The 22439-nt window shown below is 31.6% G+C and overlaps 2 protein-coding genes across 2 annotated transcripts in view; one reads left to right on the forward strand and one right to left on the reverse strand.

Moving 5' to 3' along the window:
* LOC118184902 (retinol dehydrogenase 12-like) overlaps positions 1-22439 on the reverse strand; it is a 152647-nt gene that overhangs the window by 70633 nt on the left and 59575 nt on the right. The window lies entirely within an intron of this gene.
* LOC146998292 (uncharacterized) overlaps positions 5923-22439 on the forward strand; it is a 135693-nt gene continuing 119176 nt past the window's right edge. The window contains exon 1 of the mRNA XM_085813932.1: positions 5923-6046. The gene's annotated coding sequence lies outside the window, so the exon portion shown is untranslated. The remainder of the gene's footprint in view (positions 6047-22439) is intronic.

Consider the following 22439-nt stretch of genomic DNA (forward strand, 5'->3'; position numbering starts at 1 on the left):
GATTATCTGATATCTCCTGATTTTATTTCTAAATTCTAAACAGAAACAACATTCTTTACTGGTCAAACTTACCGAGATATATGTACAAAACATTAACATGTTTGATGTTCATGAAACTTGTTTAATGTGTGGAATACCTTTTTCTAGCAGATTAAAAAAAATAATGAGCACTATTTCAAATATTTATTTAAACAATTATACTAAAGTTCTTCAAAATAATATGTATACAAAGTCAAGAAAAGTATAAAATTAAATCAAAATATAAAAAAGTCAAGAATATGTGATGAAAAGATATGAGTGGTATGTAAATGACATTGTATTATATTTTTAAAATAGTGTACTAAATATGATGCAATTCAAATATATTTTCAATAATGTATCTTTTACATTTAAATTTATTAATCTTTTTGCTGTTTCCTTATTATTAGATAATACTTCATAATTTTCAAAATAAATTATCAATTGCGATTAATTATTGCTTCAGTATACTAGTACAACTTGCACGGTCTTTGCTAATTAGACAGAAATGATGGTTTGTTCTATGTATAGTTGTTTTGAGGTTTTCGTTGGCAAATTTATTGATTTTATGCTTTTGTGAAACATTATATGGATGGCTTTTATTTGTAAATATATTATTTACTATGCATCTACATATAAGTAACAATGTAAATATTATTATAATTATTGCTATAGATAACATATAAATATGTGAAAATTATTCGTTATCTGTAATGTTGCAGCAAAATTGTAATTTATTTAATTTACAAAGTTTTGAGATTTAAATTTTTTCTGTGGCTTTTGATCTGCTGTTCATTTTATTAGACAGTATTTTAAATGAATAAAAAATACATTTGCATAATGTTTGGAAGCTCTGAAATATTTATAGTTTTAAGGAAAAATAATTTTTTATGTCTTTTAATTTGCTAAATTATATTTACTTTTGTTAGTGAATTATTTATATTTCTAAATCTTTTCATTCCTTTCATTTCTCTCCTTCTCAAACTGTAAAGACATTTTTATGTTAATAAATAACAGCCTTTTTATTTACTTATTTCAAAACCTTCTTTTTTGAGTGTATCCTAACAAATTATTACAATACAGTGTAAAAAAAAAAAAATGCACAAAATAACCTAAAACATGGCATAGAAAATTTCGTGAATATTTCTTAAAAAACAATATTTATTAAGTTATTAATCTTAACTGCAAATGAATATACGACCTTTTATATACGTTTTCCCGTCAAGTCTCTGAAAATTTAATTATTATGCATTATTAAAAACAAAACACTCTAAACATCGAACGAAACGCTCGCATTCAAATCTGAAGCAAAGAAAGTCGCGGAAGGATCGGACGCCTTTCGTGACGTCACTCGCAGCTAACCAGGCCATGTTATCTCGAAGGCCACGGTTTGGCCTACTTTACGTGCTCAAGCTTAGTAAAAGCTAGAGATGCGGATTTAGGCGGACAAGCAAGTCCCATTCATGAGCGGCTTGTATCCTAAGCAACTCGCAAATCATTATTTCTTTTCCATAAAATTGTAAGTATTTACTGTATTTTAAGGTGATGATCCCCAAAGCTCACGTGAAGTGGATCATCACGGATTACTGAAATACACCACTGTTTTACGTTTTTAATGTAGGTTTCCTTGCTTTTGAAATATAAATATTTACTAATTAAGTAGACGAAGAATCAAACCTGGCAGAAATGTGAGAGGATTAAGCAGAGCAAATGTGTATAAATTTACTTCTTTAAATGCATTTTAGAAACAATTAAAAAAAAGCTGCTTGCTGATTAATTTCAATTTAGTGTAAAAGTATTCATGAGAATTTGTTATTTTTCAACTGAAAAGACCTTAAAGTCGAAAACTGCATACAGCTTAAAAATTAATATCTAATGAAGCCAGACATATGCTCTGAATTATATGCTAGTTTCTAACATCCAGGCAAAAATACGTAAGCGTAATAAGACGTCATTCACTACTTTTTGTTTCCCTTATATATTTATGTTTCATACTTCCAAACTATATAATTAATAAACGAAAAAACTAGTGTTTTTGGTTATGCTGAACTGAACGGTGTAGTGATTATAGAAGTTTGGTTTGGTTTATTAGATTACGCAAAGCACTCGAGGGCTATCTGCCTTAAGGGAGGGATGCCTTCGCGGAGGACCTTTTAAGGGAAACTGGCTCGTATACACGTTACACATGGGGAAAACCACGAAAACACCCATGCAGCCAGCCCGTTCGTGGGATTCGAACTACCAGTGTTCAGCAACGTTACCGCTCGGCCGCAGTGATTACAGAAGATTCTGAATGCTAACTCGAAACTAAGGGTGTTGGCTGTTATGTATGTACATTTCCCCTCTTCTTGAGGGTACAATATTAATCTGCCTTTTTTACTGCACACTGGACAACATTCTCATGATAACACAGCTAAATGACCGATGTATTCAGCCACTCCCAACGAATGGTTTCGCGCTAGAATCCGGCTATTGGTTCACAATTTGTTCTTGGTTACGCTTAGTATTACAAATAGCTAGTTACGCCTCTTGAATCTTTTAGAATTTTAATGCGATTCTACGACTTATATGAAATCTGACCTATAGATAAAGAGGATAAATGGTAAAAAAAATTATAAAAAAATGTCTTTCAGTTATTTATATATACCACCCTTTCTTGCATCAAAAGCCCATTTGCAAAGCATTTCGAAATAATTTCTTTTATTTTTCTGCAAAACCTAAAAAATATTTGTTATGATTGAAAATTCAAACTCAGAGTCATAATCCAGCAAATTATGAAAAGCTCAGACCTCTCAGTTAAAGACGTATCAAACCCTGGAGAACCTAATGTCAATAGAACAAAGCCCACAAAACAAAGGGGCCCCGAAGGCTGAACAGTCATCAAAAGTGAAGAAAATTAATCAAATTATTTGTTAAAGTAATTCAAAAGTATTTTATTTATATCAGCTTATTGTAAATAAGACTGTAACTGAAATATATGACGAAACTTAACAACTGAGAGGAAAACTAAGAGTAAAACCTTACTTTTCCTCTAAGTTGTCAAGTCATACTGTAGTTTGTGGAAATTTTTGATGTTAAATGATAGTGAAAATCCATGGATGATGCAATAATTAACTTCAAGGAATAATAAATATGGAAAATTAGTGAGGTGCAGTCAGCCATGACATCGAGCCGACCAAAAACAATTTTGCTGAGTTTAAGCAGAATGTCTGCAGACGAAACTGTTAACAAAGCTCTTAGTGGAGGAAGCTTTCAAAGTAACCTTCGGTGTTGGTTTGCATAATTAAAACAGGAAATACAAGATCCAATATCATGACCATTATCTAGCTTGTACTGAATGTCGTCACTTTGAAGTTCACTTCGAAGCGATGTATATTAATGCTGTTACGTAGAAAAAAATTAAAATTTATCTTTAACATTTAACTATCTTTTAACTGACTACTTGGTGCCGCGACAAAAACAAAAACAAAAAAAAAAAAAAAAAACCAAACTAACTACTAATCTAAAACTAAACTACTAAACTTTGTACTTACATAATCAAAACTTTTAAATCTAAAGAGACATCAAAGAAAGATATCCTCCCTAGTGGTTTCGTAGAAACACGATTACTTGACAAAACAAAATTGGAAAATGCACTTCCACAACAAAAATCTTTAACACGCTATCTCTCACTAAATTAAAACTAATTTAGATCTCCAACCTGAAAACACATGAATTTCAATACAAAATCTAGAGATAGCCTTAAATCCTTAACATTTCAAATACCACACAGATCTCTTTAAAACACCAGGGAAAGCTACAATCTCACTATTAAGAAGTCTACTCAACAAACCAAATTAAATTCAGTAAACCGATCGTATAGTCACCAACTCTTAAAACTGATTTTTTTTTACTACCGCAATATGAGTACCCAGGTTCGAATAAAATAACCATGTTACCGTAAGGATCACATGGGTGACCTACAGTAGACCACAATTAATACACAAAAGAAACATACAATATTAAAGATAATAAACGCATTTATTGAAAATTCCCACACATTATAATTTGAGATAGCTGGCCAGACTTCCCCTACAAAAATCTTTCAAAGTTACTCATAGTTTTTTTTTTTTTTTCCCATAACAATCTCAATTTAAACATTATTCCATTAACACAAAAATCATAGTGAAACACGTCACAGTTCTTAATCATTTTAAATAGGAGCTCAAGAAGATTAAACTCATATAAAAAGCTAATTTAGAAGAAATCATATTGAACAAAGCACTTAAACATTAAATCAAAGATTCACTTCCTCCAATTAATTCAATTAACTTCTTACGTAACAATGCTGCTGATGCTTGATTTCGCAAAATAAACACATTGTTTTTTAATCTCCTATTAATTAAGCTGCTTCATTTGTAACACATCAATATATTATGTAGAAATAATAAATCGAGAATCCGAAACATCGAAAAAGAAATTAGTGTTTTTGGTTTCATTAGACGCAAAGCCTTCATCAGACGTTCCTAATATTCAGGATTAAGTCCCTTACAGTCCAATGGTACTTTATATCTTTATACTGCTGTCTAATAAAATGATTTATCTTATAAACATATTTATAAAATCTTAACCTCTTAACAAATCTAAGCAATACTGAAAGTAAGAAAAGTCATTTCAGATAGTAAATTACCAGCCCATTTCTATTAATAGCTTTGAAAAAAATCCTCATTATATCTAATTTAGTATGTAATGCTGGCAGGAGTATCTCCTTGGGATTTACATTGATATACACTGTACATTGTTCACTCATTGATCCAGTAATAGCTGATTGGCCTCTCGTTTAATGTTTTAACATGCATTGAAAACTATTCGTGATTAAATAAGAAACATAAGAATATGGGGTCATAGTTCCATTATAGATAGTTTTTGGTTTATAGATGATTCGACTTGCCCACGTTCTGCGCATCCAGACGGAATTATCAAGACTCCTCATAAAGATAATATATAACTAAATGGTTAAATAAGAAATTTCATATGGAGTAAGAGTATGATTGGAACAGTATCTCTCCACTAGCGGTTGTCTCGTCATTTAAACAGTCGTTTACGGTTTGATTACGGCAAAACAAGTGAGGGTTATCTGCTTAACGTAAATGAAGCCTTTATGAAGACGTTTACAAGGGAAACTGGCTCGTCTTCCATTTTACACAAGGGGAAAAGCACGAAAATACTCACAAAGCCAAACCGTTCGTCGTTGTTTGACCTGCGCCGAAATACCAGTTTTTAGTGAATTTACCTCTCGGCCACTGATGCGCCCAACAGTCATTTATGCATGGCATTATTCGTTTTATGACTCTGTTTGTGTAAATGATGTTTCATGAGTGTGCACTTTATGGCCATGACTTTTAACGTCAAAGCCGCGGAAATCTCATTGAAGATGCAACGTAAAAGGAACGGAGATGGATATGGTAATTAAGGAGGATAAATTTTCGTAACCTGTTTTTTACAGTACGTGAATGTTTTTATTATTACAATATTAAATTGCATCATTAATACCACGTATGCGGTGTTATACAACTATTATAATAATTGCTGTTGTTGTTATCGCTTATTAGCTGCTCATCGGGATTCGAGTAGTATATACTATATTTGATCTAAAAGTGCTTTTAACATTATCAACAATATCTCGCTCATAACACAGGGATTACTGTGTTTAGAAAAATTACGAGTTATCTCATATTCATAGCAAGAACAAATCATATATATCCGTAGAATCATATGCAGTTCTGATTGAGTATATTCACATGGAACTTCAAAACTTGAGCGAATAAAAGTTTTAATTGTCATATTCATGTACAGCGCACAAACGACTACAATGTTCCCTTCCCCCTGAATAGATGTTGCTCTGTGATTTCGAACAGAAAATTCGGGATTCTGCCTTCAGCCTCCGTGGGTGAAGGACGCACTTCCGCTGCTCTCATGACGAGCCATGATCCTCAGTCAAACCATGATGCTCTTCCTCCGGACAAATGAATATCTTTCTATTTTCTGAGTGAGTTTTGGAATAATTTTTGTGAATCTTTTGTGAGAATTAAACGAAAGTTTAAATAGGCAACAAAGCATTTATTTATTTTTCCTTCTCTGATGCAAGATTCATATTCTTTGATGCGAAATTTATGTGCTACCTTAATATAGCCGATATGTGTTTATATTCGTAGAGAATAAAAAAAGAGGAAAATTTAGGGTATTATTAAGATTTTTGTTGTTGTTTTTAACAGAAGAGTTTTCATTGTGACAGTAAGAAGAATCTTTTAAAATTTTATTAACTGTAGAAGAAAAGTCTGAGTAATTAATAACGATTTTCGAACAATTTAGTTCGAGAGTAAAAGATAATTGCGAAGAGCAAATAATTAAGAAAGTGAAAAAAATTCAAAAATAAAAGACGATTTTTGTGTATGTTTTGTTTTCAGTATAACCAAATAAAACAATTTTTTCAGTGATTTACCCACAGTATTAATTTCAGTAATAAACTACAGAGTTCTCATTTTAACACATCCAAAAACGAGGCTTTGTATAAAATTCACAGTAATCCAAATTATTTTATTCCCATAGTTAACGAAAATGGTCAGGTTGATTACTACTATAGAAACAAAATAACGTTGCAACCAAAAACTTAAACGGAGGTCCATATGATCTTTATCCCCTTGGATCGTTTAGCTCTCGGCTACAAAAGCTAAAACCTCTGTTAAATAACCTAACATTGTCCTAATTCATTTAAATACATAAATATTATTATCTTATTGTTAACTGTGCTAGATTCTCCTTTCACCCGAATTTCAGAGTTTCCAGACCATTTTATATTCCACTACTTCGTATTCCTTTCGTACTATTTCTAATTTAAGTTTTGCATCATACTATTCAGCCTAATATTTAGTTATAATATTTTCTCCCAATTTTACAGTAATATTTTTACAATGAAAAAATTCATTTGAATTTGCCAGTAAGCTGAAGACTATTTTCTCTCTGAATTAAATAGTGGCTTCGTTTGATGCTAAATCATTTTATACTAATTTTTCTATTGAAGAAGCCAAATGTTCCAACCAACTGAAACCAAATGTTCAATATCCCCTTTCTATCGCACTTATATTGAAGAGTTAATCTCTCTTACTAAAATGTCTCTAAACTAGACACACTCCGTGTGCGAAAACGATTATTAATCCCAAACCGGATGGCTAACTAATGGGAAGTATCCTCAGCTTCCCATTCATACCTTTATTTATTATTACTTACAGGAACTAGCCCTGTTTCTCCTTTTTTAAGTTAAATTATTAAAAAAAAGTATCATTTTCGCCTTAAGTTCTTTATATTATGATACTTTTGCACATTTTGATCACAAGAGAAATTATTTCAGTTAAAAAAGTCCTCGGATTCTCCTCAGTTCAACTTCGAAATCATTTTACTGCTATTAATAAAATTCAATATCAGATTACTAACTTTTATAGAAATTATAAAATTCCTTTTCAATGAAGTTTAATATACACTGACCTCACTGAAAGTGAATTTTTCTCTAAGCACTAGACATTGTATGACGCTTACTTTAACTCTTTTATACAGGAAATTATGAACTGAATATAAATGAATCAATAAAATTTATATCGCTCTTTTTACTTTAAGAGAAAGGCACATTTTGGTTTTACTGTGACTTATATTTGATAAAATATTGGCATTTCAAGTTATTTCAACTTCATTTTAATAGCTAAGTTTTAAAGATTAAACATTGTAATTTAAAAATGAATTCAAGTATTTTATTCTAGTTTGGCATGTTCAGGTTTGCATTGTCAAGAGGAAACATTTACCTGCATACCATCGATACAGGTTCATAAAAAAGAAAGGAAAGGAGGGCGGAAGGAATTACTACCATTTAAAAATATTTCACAAATTCTGTTAAATTTATTGAGTTGATTAAATTTTAAAATCTTAAGAAATGTCCATAATTTTTGTTTCAACATAGAGATTTCAATATTCTTTTTATTTGTTTTCTGACTAAGCCACGAAGCTGTATTTAATCTGATTCCAGATCAGCTGAATTAGCTTGTTACGGATGAAATAACTGTTGAAATTCTTAAAATAGAATTCCCCGGAGTATGTTTAATTAAAATTGAGCAGATTATCCTCGTACACTTTGCCTTAATTAAATAATCAGTGCTTTAACGCAGGGAGTGGTGATCATTCTCGTCATGAAGGGAATATATGCAGAAATCTTCTCGCCAAAGGTAATATTTTTGCTTATTTCCTTAAAATAAGATAAGTGTCATTACTGAGTTCTTTCTGTTATCACGAGTAAGATCAAAGCTTCTAAGAGCTGGACTAGGCAATTTGTCTCAATTAAAGCGTTTTTTTCCTCGTGTCCAAAGTGAACACGAGCCAGTTTCCTTTGGAAGGTCGTCTAAAGAGGCATTCTTCCTCTTAGATAAGCCTTGTAATTTTTACTATAATCGGCTAAATGCAAACCATATTTATCACCCAGGCAATTAGAGGGAACTTCAGTTCTTTATCACACGTCCTCCAAACTTTGAGTTCTTTCGCCACTCTGCATGCTTAAAACATTTTCATAAAGTCATTTTTTTCCGAAGATCCCATACAATTTGTCTGCATGAAAAGGAATACATGAAATTAAGTAGGTAAAATGTCAGTATTGTTAGGTATTAAAAAGTAACGTAGTATTTCTAATGATTATAAGTTTATTTATGAAATAATCAACATTAATCGGCAGTCAGTTTAATAAACGTATAAACATTTTGTCATTAGACTTAATAGTCAGAAAATCGTATAATATTTGTATTCAAGGCTGTGACGAAAATAGAACTATGACTTACTCCTGTTGTTTTACTTCATTGCTCATAATCTGTAATTATTTTATCAATGGTTATTTAAACAATACATATTTGCAAGTGCGATAACAGTATTATCATTTTTACTTCCTTGTACGAAGTAAAAAGAAAGTATTGTAATCGCGAAAAGTTTCAGGCAGCATATTTTAACGAAAATATCCATTTTGACCGCTATCGAATGCAATTTAACGATGTTTTTGCGTGATATCTGTACGTAAGGACAGAATAAAAGACTCGTTTCCTCCAAAAAAATTATAAAACTGCTTTAAAATGAATTCTGAAGAGAATTTTTCGTGGCGTCTGTATGAGCGTATGTACGTATCTCGCATAACTCAAAAACGAGTAGCCTCAGAACGTTAAAATTTTGTATATAGGACTGCTATAACATGTAGATGTGCACCTCGTATTTTGGTTGCAATCGGCCGCACCAAACGTATATAAATATATTTATATATATATCCACTCTGTTACCCGGCTCAGTGATCTCAGTTTCTTTACTCTTATATGTTTGTAAATTGTACATTTTTTGCTTTAAAAATGGTTGAATTATGTTGTTTTATCTTCCGGTTAAGGATTTTATGCCTTTAGTAAATCTGTGTGCAATATTTTTAGAATTATCAGCAATTTTAAAGTTGTTTATCTGCCGCTAAGCCTGTTTTTAATGGCGGCCATTAATGTTTACATTTGAAACAGGAGACTAGTGGATTTGTTGCCAATCTAGAGAAACTTAGCTTCGCAACAACAAAGATAACGCATTCATTTATTATTGCCAATTAAATCATGCTTAATTCTTTCTGGAATTTTTTCGAGGAAATAAGCGTTTGAGATTTACTTCGTAATTTTTAATATAGATATTTTGAGTTTTTATGTATTTTTGCCTTCTCGCGAAGTGAGAACTGAATTAATTAAATGAGAAATACTCAATCGTCTGTGAAAAACTGTTTCTTTTTTGTTTTGTTTGCTTAATTTCTTTTATTCATCATTCTAGCTTTATTATAGTATTTGAATAGAACATGTGGCAACGATTAGATAATTCTATTCTTTAAAATGATATAAATTTTGTGCATTCTGAGTTATAATATGAACGAAATATAATACTGTTAAGTGAATCTAGCGCCAGAATGTCGCTATGGTAAACAAATACTAGAGTGAATTTTAAAGAATGCAATTATTCTATTGTGGTTTATGCGCTGTCGGCGAAGTAGATTTAATTCAATCCAATAAGTTTAAATGAAATGCAAGAAAAAATGCGTATACTTTAATATTCCGTACAAGGAAGTCATATGGTGTACACATCAGATTTTTTAATAAATACTATACTAATATATTTGCTCCCAAATGATAATCAGTTTTAATTAATTTAAATTTTACATCGTAATACAAATCTAAATAAATATGTTTTTCTAAAGTACAATGTAATAATTTGCTACCTGTGATACTGTTTTATAGGCTGGTCTCAGCGCGAACTTCATCGCGCTCTGACCAGCACCTGAGATGCCCCTTAACGGGGATTTCTAGTGTATGAGACCTTATTTAGATTGTCGCTAATGCATAAACTAAATGTGGTCCTTGCCTGTGTTGCAATTACCGTGTTGCAAGAAGACGGAGATGTGAGGGTATCATAAGATGCCATATGTATGATGTTTGTGTGTGAAATCCCTACATGAAACGTGACTGTGCAAAAGAGAGAAATCAAATGTCAAATGTGAATAGATGGGTGGCGTATGGGCGAACTTTGAAATCATCTTCTAGGAGTTCATACTTAAAATCATCGGCATAGTGAATTGTGTCGTTGCTGACAGCTTTATTGAAAAAGTTATTGTTAATCCTTCCTATGTGATTTTTGGGCCTATCAGCGGCTGAGCGGTAAGCTGAACACTGGTAGTTCGGTCCGAGGTTCGAATCCCGCGAACGGGCTGGCTGCACGTGTGTTTTCGTGGTTTTCCCCATGTGGAACGTGTATACGAGCCAGTTTCCCTTAGAAAGTCCTTCACGAAGGCATCCCTTCCCTTAGGCAGATAGCCCTCGAGGCTTTGCCGTAATTAAATAACCTTAACCTATGTGAGTTTTGATATCTTCGATTTTAAGATGTTTGTGTAAATCCTTGTTACGGATGAACCAGTGTGCTCTCGTGATTTTTCGCAGAAAGGTGTTTTGGAATATTTGGAGTTTTCAGAAATCAGACTTGGAAGGAAGGTGAAGCATATGTGAGTATGGACCGAAGAACTGATGTATAAACACCCTTTTTCCGCGTGGGATCAAGTTTTGAGGATGCATTGATCATCGGGTTGAGTTTGCGGGCAATACCAGTTGCTTTGCCGTCTGCAGTTGAGATGTGGGGTTCCAGGTGAGTGTTGTATTAAATCGCACACCCAAATAGGTTGCTTTGTTAACTTTCGGAATTTTATCATTAAATAGTGTGAGTTCAATGTGTACGTTTTTCCTTTTATGTCGTCCGATAAGCAAAAGCTGTAATTTATTGGCGTTGATAGAGGTTCTCCAGGTACGACACCATTTTTCAATTTCTTGCGTACGCCCCTGTATTTGATTGCATTGTCAGGATTTAAGGAACAGAAGAGAATGGTTGTATCATCAGCATATCATGCTGCGATGCAGTTAATGTTATCGTCAAAAAGCAAGAAATCCATTGCATAAATCAGGTACAAAAGAGGACCTAAATTTGAGCCCTGGGCGACGCCGGCCTGAATTTGTCTAGGGGGGGTGGAGTAGAAGTTACCATATCTGATGTCAAATGCCCTATTTGTGATAAAAAAAGAAATTAATAGAATCATCTCTCGGGTGACATTGAGAGGAAGCATTTTATAATTAAGCTCATTATGCCTGACACAGCCAAAAGCTTTGGCCACGTCTAGCATAAGAAACGCGTCGTCTGATGTTTATGGATTGCAAAACTAATGAACTCCACTATCCTAACCAGGTGTATAGTGATGGAGAGTCCTCTTCTAAATTCGAACTGGTGATTAAGCAGTGAGCTCAGTACTGAATCCAGACATTTATAAATAATTCTTTTGAAAACTTTTTTAGTGTTGTTAACAGGCTAATCGGACGGTAGCTTTCTACCCGTATAAGATCTTTACCGGGCTTAGGAATAAGAATAATAGTTGCATATTTCCATGAAGTCAGGAAGTAGCTCAAACAGAGACAGGCGTTAAAATTCCCACATAATTTGGGTAAATTTTTAATCATTCTATTTGAGATATTGTCTTTGCCGGGTGCTTTACGATTATGCAGTTTTGAAATAATGATGCTTACCTCAATGGGTGCAGTGAAATTTTGGAAAAATGTTTCGAGCAGTGGGTTGGAGTAGCCATCTTTCGATAGTGTTATTAACATGTTCTATAAAAGTAGGATCGGAAGGGTTTGCGTTTGGCTAAATTGTTCTGTGAAGTGGTCAACAAAAGCATTTGCTTTTTCTTCATCGGTGTATAACTGCCCAGTATTGTTTTTCAGTGGGAGCGGTGCTCATCAATGAGGTTTTTAGTTTGTCAGTTCGCTTTATTTGACTTATCAGCTTGGTCACGTGAATAGATGTAAAGCTTAAGGAGTCTGTTTCTTTCTCGGATCATGTTTTTTATGTTGGAGGGGAGTTTTAAATAATCTTTATTTGTTTTTTTTTTCACAGTAGCATTTTTGAAGGCATCATTTATGTGCTCAGTGATATTTTGTATGGCGTTATCAACATCCTCTGTGGTACTTAGAAAAAGTGTATTTGGGATCTGAGAGTTTACCAAATTTTTGAATTTATTACATTTCATTACATTTTGAATTTATTTACTTTTAGAAATGTACTCCTTCTCCACTTTATAGATTCCCAAGTGCGCCAGTATTGGAACATGATCTTATGATAAATCATCTATCACTTCCGTGGATAGTGGAAAATTCGTGGATGATAAAAATAAGTCCAGAATATCTAGGTACTGTTTGGTATTAGTCGGTCGGAAGGTGAAGTCATTTAGGGGATGAATGTAGAATGGGTTGTAAAAAAGGAAGTTTATAAAGAATTTCGCTGTTTTTGTTGGTCCTACAGCAGCCCCAGCTGGTGTGTTTGGCATTTAGGTCTCCGCATAATAAAGTGGGAAATGGGTTATTTAAAAGTTTGAGAAGCTGTTGATCTTGGAGATTCAGTAAGGGGGGTTGTAGAGGGGGCATATTGTTACTCCTTTCCAGTTTGGAATGTGAAAATTAGCCCTTACTTCTTCAAATCCGTTACTGTTATCCGAAAAAAGAAAGCTTCAGTTAAAACTGCTCTTCACGTAAAATAAGGGCACCTCCTCCCCTATGCCGAATTCTATCACATCTGTAACCGTGATAATTTGGGATACTTAGGGGGTGTGTGGGCATTGTATGTGTTTCAGTGATGAGGGCAATGTCAATGTTATGTGTATGGAGGAAATCTTATAGTTCACCCAGTTTGTTTGTGAGGTTAAGGACATTCCAGGTTAAAACTGTCACTGGATTAATTTTTAGTTGCGGCCTAAGGTTCATAATTAGTAATAGATTGGGGCCTCACTTGGTTCAACGATCATGTGCTGAAAGTTATATAACAGGGAAATGAGGTTCTGTAAGTTTTGCATAACGTTTTGGGCCTCTGAAACTGCGTTAGTAATTTTATCAGCAAATATGTCAGACTTAACAGCCTGAGCATAGGATTTGTTTACCAGATTTGATTATATCTGTCCTCTTTTAATTTGCTACCAAAGAAATTAATGACGTTAGTATTTTTTACCTACAAAATAATAGTGGCTGTGTAGAATTATTATGATTTGTAATTCGTGTTTTGTTTCGAACTTGGTATTTTGGATTTAACTCGATTCCATATATTTATTTTCAAAATGCCATATCTCAGTAATTTGAAATCTAGAAGCTCTGACTTTCGCAATTCAACTTTATGCAATTTTTTCTCTGAAACATTAGCGTTCGATATCAAAACATATTTTGTGATTAGGATTTGATTGATATTAGGAGGAATAAAAATAAAAATTAAACTGCAAGTTTTCAATTAAAAGATACTTTTTAAGATACCTTAAGCCAAATCCTTATATTTTTCTTTCAGTTAGCATTAGATATCAATTATTTAGAAGCCTTCATAAAATTATGTTTGCAGATATACCCAAAAATTCTAAATATACTCATTTTTGAGGAAAAAAGAGGCTTTTGCACCCCCGTTTTCAGTTGGACGTATTAAAAAGTTAAATAATGAATTTCAACAATACTTTAATTCCCAAATTAACACATTTACTTTCTAATATGTAAAATTAGTACCTTAAACTCGAGACTATAGACTTCTCTGAAAACAAATATGAAAACATATTACACTCTGAAATCTTCACAGTTCAGTTCAACATATCAAAGTACTTAACAGGAAATTTTTAACGAGTTAAAAAATAAGTTAGCAAAATGAAAAATTCTGATGCGTTCATCACATGACTTCCTTGTACGACCTATTAAATTATACGCAATTTTTGCTGCTTTTCATTTAAACTTATTTCCTGGAATTTCATTCACTAACAATGGGAAAATAAATGTAACAATAATCATAATTTATTATATTACCAATAATTAGAATTCAAATCAAATCACAGTTCGACTTCAGTTTGCTCTGAAAATATATCTGATGTGTACAGCTCATAACTTCCTTGTACGTAATATTAAATTATACGCATTTTTCCTGAATTTCATTTTTAAACTTATTTATTCGAATTTCATTAAAGACATGTTTCTCATTCAATTAATTCAGTTCTCACTTCGATGCAAGGCAAAAATACATAAAACATCAAAATATCTTCATTAAAAATTGAAAAATGTAGAAAAACATAAAACACAAAATACAATTAAACATTAAAAAAATTACATTTATAATTAGAGTTTCTACACAAAAACACGCAATTCGGCCAACGGGCAAGAAGGCAGATTTTTTGACTTCACAAAAAATGATAGTTTATTTTACTCCAAAAAGATACTGAAGGTGTAGAAACTGACTTAATTCACTTTTCTGCTTACTTTCAAATGTAAACAAAGATGGCTGCTAAGTTAGGCTTAGCCGCACTTAAACAACTTTTAAATTATTAATAATTCTATAACTTTTAGTTAGAGGCATAAAAACCTTAACTGGAACATAAGAAGAATATAATTCAATTATTTTTAAACCAAAAAATGCACAATTTACCAACATATAAGAATTAAAAAGAGCTCACGGAGCCGAGTAACAAAGAAGTTATATATATATATATATATATATATATATATATTGTAATGAAATTTTAAAGAAATTTGGCCATTTTTGATCGAACAACCAACTTTATTAGTCAAACTCAATAACTGAAAAACATTTTTAAGCGCGTGCATCTTCCAAGCACGGATATTTTATGCCCAAGGTTTTTTTTTTATATTTCTTAGTGGAATTATGATGGTAGCATAGCAACGCAAATACGTTACAATATTACTTTGGTGCAGCCGATCGACTAATGAAAATCAAACTAATGAAAAGTGAATCAACACATTTAACAGAGGACCACGTGAAATGGCATTTCCAGACAAATAGTCCTTTTAGGCTAATAAAATGAAATAAAATAAAGTAAAAAAATCAACAAAATTGTATTGAGGACAAATTGTTGCACGCATATTTGCTGCCAATATCAGAGAAATTCTTTTCGCACCTTTAGTATATCATCGTCCTATATTTAAAAGTCGCATTTAAGCCGCATGAATATACATCAATGTTGTAATTGAAATTATGTTCATAGAAAGTATTATTTATTCTAACTATCATTACAAGTTAATGCTCTGATATGTTATTCTACTAGTAACTGATGCTTTAGTTAACGATCACTTACTTACTTCACTTCATACAGTACATCTTTAGGAAGGTTCGGCGCTATAACTTTATTTTGTTAATAATAATGATAATAATAATAATAATAATAATAATAATAATAATAATAATAATTAAAAGAAAAGAAAAAAGAAAATCTGAAAGCTCTCAGATTTTATATTACAATCACAAGGGAGTTTTTTTTAACGTTTTAAGTTTTGTGTGTTACTTTTATTTATTAAATATCTTGTTCTTCGCATTTACCACAGTTGCCCGAAAGAGTTTGTAGAGACATTAGGTTAATTGGAAAAGCCGGAGAGATGAAAAATGAACAAACGCCTTCACCGAGAGTCGAACCACGGACCTCTGGAATACCAGTTCAGCGTGCAGAACCACTACCCCATGTAGGCGCGCTAGAAAGGCGGGAGAAATATCTTATAAGTTTGACGACTACCATTGCCCGAAAGCTTTATGAGGTAGTGCTGTATGCCAGAAGACCCGCTGTTTTCATCTCCCCCACTGCAGAAAATACGTTTAGCATGGTGTAGACAATATGTGCCTTGGACCACACTTCACAAAAGCATCATACTTCCTACCAGGCTGAGTCAAGAATCAGCCTGGATCCAGATTTTCTGCGTACCTGTACCCAGAGAGAACCTGAAACACAGCCATATCTGCAGTATGAGTTTTACTAATAATGAAGCGTACATAAAATGAATTCCACTTTCTCTGTTATAAATGTATATTCATATAAAATTCTCTTCAAATCTATCCAGAAATTCGATCATTTTTTCAAAATTCAATCGAATTTTCAGAAATTCGATCTAGTGTGCAAATTCTCTTAATTTTGCTCTCTAATGTATTTAAAGGGTGTTTTAAATTGCATACTCTTTGTTGCAATAAACATGAAAAGCAATATAAGGAGTGTCTGCAAGTCTACGAAAATTTTTACACTGGCTGCAATTCCACAACCGTTAGTCACAAACATATACTTCTAGTTACAAAAAGTTTTAAATAATGCAAATATTCATATTTTGTCATTTTTAAATTTGAAAAGATCAGCTTTATAAAAATAACGAAATCTAACTTTTTATAAAATCCACCACACTCGAGATATTTAGGAAAATTTTACAGTTTTTAAGAGTGTGACTGTCCTCCAATTTAAATTGGCCGAGATATTTTATTTCTAAGTTTTATTTTATATTCAGGAATCATACAAAAATTGAATAGCGAAATGTCTATGAAACTAAAAATAAAAATTCAATTTAGAAGGAAGTTTCTGATGTTAATAAATTAAGTGATGAGCATAAATTGAAGATTAAAAAAAGAATAGTTTTAGTTTAATGCAATTTTTTGCATGATTATTAGATGATAATTATAAAATAAATAATAAAAACTGATTAGACTATTAATAATGTATTTTTAGCATTTGACAGCTTATAAATTACTTATGTGGATGTTCTTTCGACTAGTCGTAACAAAATAGTAAATTAAGGAATGTTACACATTACTAAATCACAAAAGAATATCACTGAATGGTATTTAAGGGCGAAAAATTAACCTCTGAATATTATAATTTATTTATTAACAGACCCTTCGAAGCAAGCCAAGTTGGAAAGTGACGTTAAATATACAGAAATTTGAAATTAAATATCTCCGCCAATTTTGTTGTACGGGAGTCAAACTTTCTGTTGCAATTTTTTTTATTATAATAGGTGTAAAACTTTCCTAATTTTCCTAAGTATAGATATAGGGACCGAGAAACGATATAGAAAACATGGCTTTCGAAATTTAAAAAAAAAAAAAAAAAAATTAAAAAAATCGAAATATCGAAACAGGAATATTTGAGATATTTAAAACACTTTTGTAATTTGAAATCCATATATAGCATTAGAGGTTACGAAAATGAAGGCCAGGTAATACTTTTGGAATTTTGTGGATATGGTATATATGTGCGTATAAACGTGCCAGTGGTGTGTTTATAAATTTGTATACATAAATACATTTATTTGCATCATAGATATTGCTTTAAGAAGCAATATATTTGCTTTAAGAAATGAAGACAAACGAATTGCTTGGGATTTTCGAAAATCCAGATAATGGTTATATTCGTTTGCTAAGAATGGGCTGGTTTGCTTATGTGTTTTCACAGCTTTCTCCATGTGTAATGTAAAGAGTCAATTCCGCTCAGAAAATCCTCCACGGAGGCATTTATTTCTGCTAGAAGCCCGCATTAATGCCTGATTGGATAAAAGTGTTGAATATTCCTAGTTCGATCTGGCTTAGAATTCTGGTGAACAGACGGTCTGTATGGGTTTTTCGTGGTTATTTCCACGTGTAAAGTGAATACGAGAGCCACTTTTATTTAGAAAGTTTTCCAAAAAAGCATCTTTCTCTTAAACACACCGTTCTGATATGTTTTGCCGTAATCACGTAACACAGTGGTTGCAACAAAACTTGTTGGGTAGATTGCTCTTGGGTGCTTAAACTTAGTTAATTAAACACTCTATGTAGAGATATAAAATGACTTCACCATTCAATAATAAATGGAAATTTAAAAAAAAAAAAATTCCGAAAGAGTTCAGATTTTATATTACGCCTAAAGAGGCGTTTATTTTTTATTTATTTATTTATTTATTTATTTTCACACGCACGTTTCGAGAGCATTTGAGCTAACACCTCTTTGGACGAAAAAAATATTTAAAAACAGCATGTCTTTAGAATTTCGGGTATAAGGTCTCGCGCTATGGAGATAAAAATGCTTTATTCCATATAGTGTTGCTACTGCTCACTTTGAAATCGCTGAGATTTTTAATCCAAAATTCGTTAAAGTTTTACAAAATATGAAATAGACAATATAACGAACTCCAAATTCCATAATCGGATTTCCAGGTGCACATCTTCGAGTGGAGGACTACGTTATTCAAAATTTGATGGCTCTAGGTACTGTCGTTTTATTTTATTTTTTATTTTTTTTTCACAATGCGAGAAACATATACAGGTTCATGCAGATTTTTCATTATTTAATTTCTTTAAATATAATACAAGGCGATAATATTTGGTAGTAACAATTTAAAAAGTGATACAGTGCTTTTAATGATTCAACGCAAAACGCCGTGTAGTCTCGAAACGGATTAATGCGCCTTTGAGCTACTAAATAAAACATTTAATTATAGACACTTTTGAGAGACGCGAAACCTAAAAATCGTATTGTTTGCCTGTCGTAATTGCACTTTATACTACGCATACCAAAAACCACTAAGTATGGAAGTGGTCTTTGGTATGCGTACCAAAAGCTAAGTATAGAAATAAAAGTTAAAACAAAGGAAGAAAGCGTGGGCATAATTGTTAGTACTATTATTCTTTTTTAAATTAATTTTATTATTTTAATTTTTATTTCATATTTCATTTATGTATTCATATTTATGTTTATATTTTTCTGCAGAACAAAGAATCTTCCATAGACATTTCTAATTACATACTAGTTTTAATCGCAACTTTCAATAGCTTTGTCATAAATCATACTGTATAATATATATAATGTTCTTCAATCGCAAGCAAATAAAAGTAAAAACCAAACGATCAGGTACGTAATATTTGACGTCAGAAGCATCCTTATTAAAAGAAAATAGTACTGTAAATATTCTAAAAATTATCACGTAGACGTATTATAAATTAAATGCATTTCAAATTATATAGATTAGATAGATTATTAAAATATTTAAGGTAATTACCATAACTATTGGTTAAGGTGATCTACGGATTATGATCACATTTGGTTTATTACTGGTCATTGTATGGGGTAAGTAAGTACTGTGGGACATTCAATTTAGGTAAATTTTTTAAATGAAAATTAAATTGTAGGACCCAAGTGACCATCAAAGCCAATGGTTATTGGTTACCGTCAGCGCTGATGATCACCAGTGACCAATGGGTTGACAGCCACCGGTGGGAGGCGGGCAAGGGTAAAACTAATTACACACCATGGCAATACTAATTATCCACCATGGATGAAAACTCCATAGTAGAGTAATGTAACGTAAGGATATGTAATGCTTTAAAAATTTAGCGCATGCTCGACTATAGAAGTTTCTGTACCCCAAAACGTTCATAAAATCGTTCTTTTATTTGTTTCGTATATTTTCTAAATAAAAACTGCCTATAATCACATACTTTATTTATTCATATATTTTTATTTATTTCTATTCTTTTAATTATTTCTGTTCTTATGTCACAGGAAATATTTATAGAATTTTTTTTAATTAGATCCTAATATCAAATTTTTGGTTGTATATAATTGTATTCATATAAACATGAATACAATAGCATGTAACTAAAGGAGATTTTGAAAATTTACGATAAATTATTAGGAGAGAAAACTACGTTGAGAACTTATATACATAGTTTGGAAAAAAAAGAATGTGATTAAGATGTGAGTAATATTCATCTCCCACTCTCTATCATAAAGATCTCCAAATATTCTCAACTCTAAAATACTCCTAAAAGATAAATTTTAGTACTCTTCAACTAAATGCAAGAAGCTTGTAATTAATGGCATATTTCTGCAGCAGGAATACATATGTTCATTAACAGATGGCACCACGAGGTTGAAGTCACATCAACGGGACAAACGTTAAGATATTTTTTTACCAAACGGACAAACATATTTTTTAAAAAGATTTATTTAATGCATTTAGTATTTTTTAAATAGTGAGAAATAACTGTTATTGCTTTATTTTTTGTAGAACTATCAATAAAACTGAATTTATAAGTTAAAAAATCTAATAAAACTAAATCTATATTTTTAATATTTTGAAGTAAAAAAAAAAGGATGAATATGCTATATTTATTATTATTACTTATTTTTGGCAATACAATTAACCGAACACTGTAGATACCTATCGGTTAAAGGCTTGTGTTCGGAAATTCAGCTGGGAAATTTAAGGGCAAAATTGAAATATATACAATGTATATGCGTGTGTGTATTTTTATAAATAAATACCGTAAGTTAATTCAGCGATGCCATAGTACTAGTAGGAGGTGAATGTTTTAAAATAATTCAAAATTAACAGACATCTAACTTTTTTCCTACATTTTGAAACAGAAAAATACTTTCCAAATCTATTAATTTCTGATATTTAGCGGAAAACTGCAAAGTTAACATATTTTCAGAACAACAATAAAGCATATCAGCTGCTTTTTTCTGTGTAGCCCAAAAGAGAGTTAGCCCAGAAAGGCTATTAATTTCGTTTATGCATTTTGCGTCGAACCACTATAAACGCCGTATCACTTTTCAAATAGTTGCCACCAAATGTTAGAGCCCTGCATTATATTTAAAAAAATTAAATAATGAATAATTAAATAAAAAATTAAATAATTAAATAATTATATTTAAAAAAATTAATAATATCTGCATAAATGTATGTATTGTCTCGCATTATGATAAAACTACGGTACCTAGAGCCATCAAACTTTGAATAACGTAATCCTCTACCCAAACAGGGGCAACTGGAAGCCCTAATTTAGAATATTTTTATTATCTATTTCATATTTGATAAAACTTTAGCGAATTTTTGATTAACAAGCTCAACGATTTCAAAGCAAGCAGTGGCACCACTGTACGGAAAAAGAAAAAAAAAAAAAAAAAAAAAAATCAGCGCACGGAACTGAGCATCGGAAACTCTAAACATATGCTTTTTTTAGACTACTTTGTGATATTGCTGTCAAACTTATGGCTTAATTGCGAAGAACATAATGTTTAATAAATAAAGGTAACACACAAAACCTTAAGAAAAGGCCCTTTGGACGTAGTATAAAATCTGAAAACTTTCAATATTTTTATATTTCCATTTTTTATGGCAATTTTTTTTTTTTTTTTTTTTTTTTTTTTTTTTTTTTAATTTTGTGTGTGTGTCTAGAGTATAGTTTTTCCCTTTCTCTATGTTTGTTGCTTTGTGTTTTCAGGCGAATTATCATCCAAGCGGTCTGGCAAGTTTTACCACTCTTCAAAGCATATGATATTTAATTTATAATAAATACACGCGACAAAGATAAATTAAAATCAAAAACTGTGCACTGTTTCACTAACCAGCGACTTAAAAACAGGCCCAGAGCTAGGTCTCGTTACACTGGCTCTGGCGCTGGCCCTGCTTAAGAGCAGATAAAATCCTTACCTCCTTGATTTTAGTTGAAAATACCCCTCTCTTTCCACGAATCACATTTCCGTTGTCCAAACAATAGTGCATTTCGCCCTAAAAATTAAAGTGAAACTTTTTCAACTCAATATATATATATATATGTGTGTGTGTGTGTGTGTGTGTGTATATGTATATGAAAGTGCTTCTTTTTACTCCCAATGAAAACTGTAGTAAACATTTGTCATCTTGGAAAAATGTAAATTAAAATTTTCTCTACTGCGGAAAAATGTAAAATCTAAATTCTTTTTTCTCTCATTCTGAAAGTAGCATGATATTTTTCATCGGAAAATATTTCTGCCTGAAAATTTAAAGCAGAAGGGCTCTTGACATAAATCAATGAAAAAAAAACACGCATTTATTTCTATTTAATTTATTTCTTTAATATTTATGTTTACATAAAAACTCACGCATATTCACATTACACATGAGTTTAGAATCAACCATCTGATTTCTTGAATGCATCATTTAAGTAACAATTAAATTTGTTTATAGCCAGAATTATGGGTTCAGGGTGAAACGCTTACA

The sequence above is a fragment of the Stegodyphus dumicola genome, chromosome 3 (genome assembly GCF_044657685.1).
Source record: "Stegodyphus dumicola isolate Sdum_Otavi_A_Nest chromosome 3, ASM4465768v1".
NCBI lineage: Eukaryota > Metazoa > Arthropoda > Arachnida > Araneae > Eresidae > Stegodyphus > Stegodyphus dumicola.